Source organism: Wyeomyia smithii, chromosome 3 (genome assembly GCF_029784165.1).
Source record: "Wyeomyia smithii strain HCP4-BCI-WySm-NY-G18 chromosome 3, ASM2978416v1, whole genome shotgun sequence".
NCBI lineage: Eukaryota > Metazoa > Arthropoda > Insecta > Diptera > Culicidae > Wyeomyia > Wyeomyia smithii.
In genome coordinates this window covers 116,956,449-116,965,548 of record NC_073696.1, presented here as the reverse complement: position 1 = coordinate 116,965,548, position 9,100 = coordinate 116,956,449, and the positions used below count along the sequence as shown (strand labels likewise).

The 9,100-nt window shown below is 35.8% G+C and overlaps 1 long non-coding RNA gene across 1 annotated transcript; it reads left to right on the top strand.

The window, feature by feature from the left end:
• The first annotated feature begins 6,142 nt into the window (after positions 1-6,142).
• LOC129730331 (uncharacterized) lies at positions 6,143-6,618 on the top strand. Its single transcript, XR_008728838.1, has 2 exons — positions 6,143-6,245; positions 6,300-6,618. It is a non-coding gene; the product is annotated as an uncharacterized LOC129730331 (long non-coding RNA).
• The last annotated feature ends 2,482 nt before the right edge of the window (positions 6,619-9,100 follow it).

The following is a 9,100-nucleotide window of genomic DNA, read 5'->3' as shown; positions in this document are numbered from 1 at the left end:
ACAGTCTTCAGAACACGTTTCTTTTTTCAATCCTTATAAAATTCAAAAGTTAAGGGTATTTCAGGTAGCCCGTTCATTTGAAACTAATTTTGTTCAAAGCGGTCGAGTAGTTTTCGAGATAATGATGTTTCATGATTTTTACATTTTGATACATAACCTCTAAACTAAAAATCCGATTACAATAAAATTTAATAGGGTCTCATGGGACAATAAGACATTTCATTTGCAATTAATTTCATGAAAATCGGTCCAGCCATCTCTGAGAAAAGTGAGTGAGAAAAAAAATCTGCACATACACACACACACACACACACACACACATACACACACACATACAGAAATGCGTCGAGCTGAGTCGAGTGATATATATCACACGACCCTTTGGAGCACTTTTATACTTTCGGTTTTGCAAATCATTGCTATACCTTTCTAGGAGAAAGGTAAAAAGTATTTACCGTTCCATTGTCGGGTACCCCTCTATCTATATCATAGCTCATTGCCGTTACATCAAGCGTTACATTATCGTTGGAGGTTGTCAATTGACAGATAAACGATAAATATTAAAATATATCAATCAATATCGTGTAATATTATCGAAATATTTTTCATAAAAATAAAGGTGTCTAGCCCCTAGATTAAGTAGATTTTTTTTCCACCAACATTTTTCGAAGATTTGGTGGTGTTGTTCGCGCTCATGTACAAACTGTAATTCAAGCGATTTAAAGCGATTTTTATTTCATTTTGAGTCGTCAATGATATATAATTACAAAAAATCACCTTTGCTCTGAAAATTACTTTCTTTCAGCCGATGTAAGAAAATCAAAAATCTGTGAATGGTTAAACAACCCAATTGGGTTGTTTAGCTATATTAGTTTTTTTTATATCATCTGAAAGAGCTGCATTTTCTGAGCAAAACGTGATTTTCAAAAATTTTCTATCGTTGTCCTTCAATTTTTGAATTACGACTAAACTGGTCGAAATCACTACAGTGATAGTTCGACCATGCACCAACTGTCATTGTAGCAATTTAGAGCGATTTATATTCTTCATTCAAAAATCGAAGGACTGAAAGAGTGTAATTCTCTGAGCAATACGTGATTTTTTTTAATTTTATGTCATTGCACAATGGTCCAGAAACCCAATCTAGAGGGAAATTTGGGTCTAGAGCTCTATAGCAACATTTTAGAGAAAAACTTTCTTCTACAAAGTTGTTACATATAAGAGGGTGCTTCAAAAAAATTATCAAAAATTAGGGTGACCAACATTTTCAATGCAAAAAAGTGTCTTACTTTTTTATCTTTGTAGATAGAAGAAAAATTTGTTCTACAATGTTATAGCTCCATTAATTTTAAGTAACTTTGTAAAAAAGTTTTTCTCTATCTTTGAAAACAACCGAGTTATATTGAAAACACACATTTTACCCTCTAACTTTTTTATTTCAAGTTTTATCTCAAAACTTTTTTTAACGACTTTTAGAGCTTTTTAAGAGAATCAATTTGCAATGCTGACATCGTAAATATCTCAATTTTACTCAAAGTAAATATTTTTCATCAAAAAATATGCGTGTTGACTATTTTAAGTCAGTGCGTCCCACTGTGCGCAGCCACTGACAAGCGATAGCTCAAAGGGGAGGAAGTAAGTCCCCCGCACGATCAGTCAAGTGATCTGAAGTCAGCAAGCTGTCAGAGAGGAATAGTGGCAAGTCATGTGAAGAGATCAAAAGTGATCTGGCATTTAATTATTTCTCTAAAAGCTACTGAATTTAAAAGTTTAGCATAACATAGCATAGCATAGCATAGCATAGCATATTTGATCGCCCGTGTGTTGCCCGCGATTGACCAGAATCAGCTGAAATTGTACAAAGAACCGTCAAAATGGTGCCTAGGAGTAGCAAGCCATTTTCAGTGTACAATTCCTGGCGATCTTTCTTATCACTGGTCAATAACGTAGCTGGCCACGCCCAATGCAGATCAATAGAGAAAGGGATATCGGGAGTGTTAGTTCAATACTTGTTGCTACTAGAGACCGAGGAATCCTCTGCATCATCCACAAGTATCAAAGGAAGGAATTAGTATTAGTGGGAAGGAATTGATCTGGATCCATCGAGGTTGATGGTGCGATCTTTTCTACCCCAATTCGCGCACGACATGGTTACTTCTCGGTCTCTGGGCAACCGGTCACCAGGAGACGATATACATAGAACCGCGCCACGATCTAGTTATCTTCGGCAACCTACCAATCGTTGTCAGTCTGTATCACACCAAACTTCGCTTTTAATGCCGTGAACTGAATTCAAATTTACCTAGAAACGAATGGATTTCGTAAAACGCAACAACCGCACGCCGAACGCAAACTACTGGTACCAGCTCAAATAACCGATAGAGCGCTGTATTAAGATAGTCACACTGAGCGCAGTCAAAATAATGCGCGCGAAACTGAACTGCCTTCTCCGAAAGCAAACAAGAGCGTGTCGACCACTGGTATGACGAAAAAGCCAAAACACCCGTTTTATAAAAAAGAAAAAAAAGGAAAAAAAAGGGAACCGGCGAAACAGGAATATATTTGGCATCCATGTAGGGTTTGTCTTTGTCGCGATTGAATAATTACAATATTTATCGAACGAACGAAACCTACTCTGAATCGTAACGTGCTAAAAAAGAACCAATGGGCGTACAGTCTCCGAAATAATGATTTAGTACATCTCGGAAATCACAATAAACCGAGAATCCTTAAATGAGCAAAGCTCACCAAGGCCGAAGACACGTTTACACCGGAGCATTATGTACGACCGCTTTATTCCCTCTCACCGACGCATACGCGAGAGGACACGGTGCTTTGCCCCGATAATCTTTTGTTTTGTATTCAAGTTAAGATACCTACTGAGTATAAAAACTGGCAAAGTTTCATGCACTCATAGCTCAAATATTTAAAAAAATGCAATATGCATATCGAACAAGAATTTTAAGTTGATTGATAAAATGCCAAAGCAATCGCAATCAAAATTTAGTTGCTATTCCGACCAACAAGATTTTAATAAAAATTGCCTATGTGTTTCAATATTTGGTCAAAAGCTAGAAAAATCATAAAACAAGGGTATAAAACTGGGCCAAATGTTCGTAACCGTTCGGTCAGGCCGCGATAAGTTTCTGAATTATATTTTAATGCTACCAGTTCCGTGTTGTGAGAGCCAGCGTGTACAAAGGTTTAAAGCTCTCACCTATTGGGGCAATTCTGATTCCAGTTACAGTGTGAAAATTCTATAATAGCCACCAACTAAATGGCGTACAAACTCATCGCTAGAGGAATCATAAGGCATAACACACACTCACGATTATGAAAGAACAAAATCATTTTGTTGAGTCTGAAAATACCATAAACTTCATCTGACTTAAAAAGAAAGCTCCTGGAAAATGTATTCACTTATCTTAGATATCGAACAGGATTAAACAGATCAAACATTTCACCAGCGTTTTCTGCCACTCGCACACGGACCGGCATAAACAAACCATTTCTTTGTTGATAATTGTCGCTCTCTCGTTTCTGCTTCTCAGCAGACCAGACAAAGAAGAAAAGGTTTCACTACTATTTCACACTGCGATAGACTCTCAGACACATTACGCTCTCCGCATGCACACAACCATGTCTGAGAAAGATCACCAACACAACACTACGATTCGAAGACAGCCATTTTGAGAGCAATAAATTGTAAGAACACCGGCAATAAAGTATCTATTTTTTTATTCGTAATACACTTTAAACACACTGGACCCTGAACAAAACATTCTCAACCATGACTACAACACGAATTACGCCCTCCACATATTATAAATCACGACAAAACGCGACAACTCCGGACGCAATAAACGAAGACAAAATCCGCTGCAAACGACGGTGGCGTAGTACCATTCCTTATGCTAATTCAGCCATTTCATCGATTAATCTTCACGGCACTACGATACACATCAAGTGAGTATTTCGCAGCACACACAACACAACACACTTTCCCGAATAAACTCTTTTCGCGGTAACACCTGTAACTTCTACTGAATTTAAAAGTTTAAACTAGAATATTAATATATAATATATAATATATATATATATATATATATATATATATATATATATATATATATATATATATATATATATATATATATATATATATATATATATATATATATATATATATATATATATATATATATATATATATATATATATATATATATATATAATATAAGTCTAAAGGTAATGCTAAAATTAATTTCTATTTATAACTAAATTAAAAAGAATTATGTTAGATAGGAACACTTTTGAATAGAACCGAAATAACTATTTTTTGCTAAAAGCACATGCGCTAAGGTAAAACCAATTCTATTTCAAACAATTATAATTATTCAAATTAACTTAACTCTAAGGTGTAGTACGGACTGGAAGAACGTTAAGCATATATCACGCGTTATTTACGGGAAGAATTAATTACGGGAAAATACTAAACGTAAGTCTATCTTAACTAATAATTGTTAACCTCAATTGAATTTGTAATTCAGAGTTTATAAACCTTACAGGAAAACAATAATCCCCCTTATCAGTAAATCCTAAGTTACGGTCGTTTTATTTGGGGATTATTATTGCGGAATTTATCCCAACGGTTGGCAATCTCCAACAATGCGTTTTTCATTTTATGTCATTCTTTTTGGGGCAAACATAAAAAATATCTCTTGGTCTCATTTTGAAGGGCATACTTGTCTCTATTAATTGAGGAATTTTTAAAAATATGTTATTTTTTAAATTTGAGTAAATTCAATTTAAAAACAAGACGAAAATTTCAATAACTTTATACAATATGCATATAAATGCACCCAGATTTTTTTTTTCGCTATTTTTTCTTATTACCTTAACTTAATTACCTTTAATTTGACCCAAAAAGATCGAAAATCGATCAACTGGTTCAAAAGTTATGAATTTTTTTTTATATAAAATGCATCGAATATAGCCGTTTTATATGCTCACCTTATTTCGGAGCTAGTTCCCTTAACAACCCAACGAAACAATACGGGTTTGATTATTTTCAACATAAAAGCATCCCTACGATTTTGAGCACAATTCAAGCACTTTGCGTGACCAACTTCGAAATAGGGTGACCGAAAAAAAACGACTGTGTTCAATGTATTTGATTTAAAAAAAAATTCATAACTTTTAAACCAGTTGACCGATTTTTAATCTTTTTGGATCAAATTGAAGGTAATTGTTCCTTGGTAGTTATGAGAAAAAATACCAAAAAATAAATCTGGGTGTTTTTATATGCATAATGTCTAGAATTATTGAAATTTTTGTCTTGTTTTTAAATTGAATTTACTCAAATTTAAAAAATAACATATTTTCAAAAATTTCTCAATTCATAGAGCCAAGTATGCCTTCATAATGAGACCAAGAGATATTTTTTATGTTTGCCCCAAAAAGAATGACATACAAATGGAAAACGCATATTTTGTGATGAAATATATTAATAACTTTGAGTAAAATTGAGATATTTACGATGTCAGCATTGCAAATTGTTTCTCTTTGATTTGATTTGATTTTCATTAGAGAGCCTTTAACCTGAGGGGTCATTCAGCTCTAAATTGTTTCTCTCAAAAAACTCTAAAAGTCGTTCAAAGACAGTTTTGAGATGAAACTTGCAATAAAAAAGTTAGAGTGTAAAATGTGTTTTTTCAATATAAATCGGTTGCTTTCAACGATAGAGAAAAACTTTTTTTACAAAGTTAGGCCGTTACAAATTTTATTTTCATTTTATGTCAACCCCCCCCCCCCCCCCCTTCAAAAATCTTGAATATTGGAAGGGGAAGAAAAAAAAGCTCAAACCGTTTTGTTCATTTAATTGATTTTCCGACAGCATAAATGCTTTATTAAGCAACAAACAAGTCCAGTGACAGCGAGAGTGTCGTCAAAATGCAATTGAAATAAATAATAATAATAATGATAATAAAGTGTTATTATTATTTATTTATTTATTTTTTTTTACTTGCAATTGAAAATTGGATTGTTAAACAATTAGACTTTTTTTGTAAACCACTTGTTCTTTTGAAAGTTTTAATAGGAGGTTTGTTTAAAATTTTGATATTTTTTATTTTTTACAATAGTTGATGGCTAGTGCTACAGTGGAGCGAGTGCAGATTACTAGCATCAAGGATTTTTGCTTTTGGACAATAATGGACGCAATGTAGGACAGCACATGTTGTTAGGTGAATATAGGCTGAAATTATGTTTGAATTATGCTTAATATTTTTATATTTCAGAAGCAGCAGAACTCATCAGGAATGAGGACAGAACTGCTGAAATAGGGGTTATTTGTGAATAGCCAACCGTAGTGAACAGTGAAGAAGTGCTCACCGACTTCTTAATGTTCACTGTTCATCAAGAACAAGCAAGGGTAACATTGCGCATTTCGCTTTGACTTACTCGAATCGAGAAAAAAACTTGTTTCGAAGGGGGATTGGTATTGCGAGTTATTTTCGACATACCCATTTCATTGCAGTTGATTTCGAGCAAACAATGATTCGAAAATAAATGTCAAATTTGTCCAAAAGCTAGACAATTTTATTTTCGTGTAAAATATTTCATGATATTTTTTTTTCTTCATCTATTCATGATATATTTTGATGTTTATCGTTTATCATCTCACCGATGATAATGTGACGTCAAGGAGTTGTGATATAGAGGGATGCCTGAAAGGGACTATTCAAAAATCAAATCAAAATCATCAAAACTTTTCAGTGACATTGATGGTTTTCAACAAAAATATCTCAATAAATTTAATTTCAAATGTTCGTAATTGTTTCTGCGTTGAAAATGATAGCCAGAGTTTATTAAAAAAAAGTGTGTTTCGTTTGAAGGTTAAATACAAAGTGAAGATATTTTATTTTCGCTAACTGTGGTACAACTAAATATCAAACATGGGTTGCCTTGATTCTAATACTCCTCCTCAACTCATGGTTTCAGGATTCCCATTGCTTCACGGCATGGAACTAATTTTGCAGCAGGTAACGGTTTTGTTAAGCTATCAGCAATCTGCTGCTGTGTGCTGATGTACGCTATGTTGATGTCTTCTTTTTCTAAGGCATCATGGATGAAGTGGTGGCGTATGTCTATGTGTTTTGTTCTAGGGTGATATCCTCCGTTCTTAGCTATGGCTATAGCACTTTGATTGTCACAGTGAATCATGATCCGTTTTTCTTTTTCAAATAAACCCTGCAGTCGCTTCCACCAAAACGCCTCCTGCACTGCAGCCGACATTGCCATATATTCGGCTTCGCAAGCTGAGAGAGCAACGGTCTGCTGTCGCTTGCTGCTCCATGAAATTGCTCCTCCTTGAGCTGTAAATACGTAGCCAGTAGTTGATTTCCGGTCCTCATCGTTAGATGCCCAATCCGCATCAGCAAACCCTTGTATAGTCGGGTTTCTATTTCGACGGTACGTTAAACAATGCTGCGATGTGCCTTTCAAATAGCGCAATAAATGTTTCACTGCGTTCCAGTGCCTTTCACCAGGATTGGAATTGAAACGGCTCAAAATGTTTACAGCGTAACATATATCTGGACGTGTACTTTGGGCCAAGTACATAAGACATCCTACAGCTTCTCGATACGGTATGCCCTTCATAGCTTCGGTTTCTTCCGCAGTTGACGGACACATTGCCTGCGTTAACTTTTCGCTTACGTTCATTGGCGTGTTCACTGGCTTACAATCCATCATATTGAATCTGCTTAATACCGATTTAACGTACGTTTCCTGGTCCAGAGTAATCATATCATCAGTTTTCATAATTCGAATTCCCAGAGCGTGTTTAATCGAGCCCATGTCCTTCATTTTGAACTCCTGATTCAACTTAGCTTTTATTTCATTTTTCCAGGACTTGCAGTTTGTAAAACTGATAACATCGTCCACGTATACCGCTACGAACAGTACTTTATCTTCTCTAATCTTGTAGTATACACAGGGGTCATACACGGTGCACTCGAGGCCAAATTTTCGAAGCGCAGTGTTCAACTTTGTATTCCAGACTCGACTAGATTGCTTTAAACCTTAAAGCGCCTTATTCAGACGGAGGACCTTGGTTTGATTTTGTGCATCTATAAAACAAGGGGGTTGCTCCATGTAAATTTCTTCCGAAAGATTACCCTGGAGAAAAGCAGTGATAGCATCCATTTGATCGATCTGTAGATTCCATCGTGCTGCTAATGAAAAGAGATACCGCAAAGAACTGTGACGGACAACTGGGGCGTAGGTGTCTTCATAATCCACCCCCTTTCTCTGCGAGTATCCTTTTATCACCAATCCTGCTTTATACCGATCAATATTGCCGCTACCATCTAGCTTTGTGCGGTACACCCATTTACATTTGATTGCTTTGCGTCCTTTTGGTAGATCAGCAAATGTCCACGTGTCATTTGATATGAGGGCCTCGTACTCCTCCTTCATTGCTTGCTTCCAGCGTTCCGCATCATCATGGGACAGTGCTTCTTGATGCGTGGCAGGATCTTCCAAAATTGACTGTTGAAAACAGACACCAGACTCGGTACTTCCAACAACATTATTTAAATACTTGCCTTGGGGCAGGCGCCCTCCATCGCAGAGCATCAACCCTTCTTGCAACAAATTGCTAGTAGGTCTTTGATTTGAAAACGATGAGGGCGCAGCGGATTCCTCGGTTATTTGTACAGACGAGATCGTTTTTTGATTATCTGTAAATTTTAAAGACGGCAATCCTTTGGTCTCCAATTTTTAATCTTTATACTTGCCTGCAAGAAAGCGCTCCCTACCACTTTGCCTCAACGCCTGTGATTTAGGCGGTTTTGAAATTTGTTGTGGTGGGATCGTAGGGTCTGTTACAGTGTCAGCAGCATCCTCGAATGATTCATCACTTGAAATAATTTCATCATTTTCTCTCTCGTCATGATCATCATTTTCTGGTGTTTCGGGATTAACTTCATCATCTGGCATTGTGAAATCCAGCTGAACATAGTTTCGCTCTGTACCCTTTGGTCTAAGTACTGTTATCATTTCACGCTCATCGATTCCGTCGTCGATAAAAGTTACA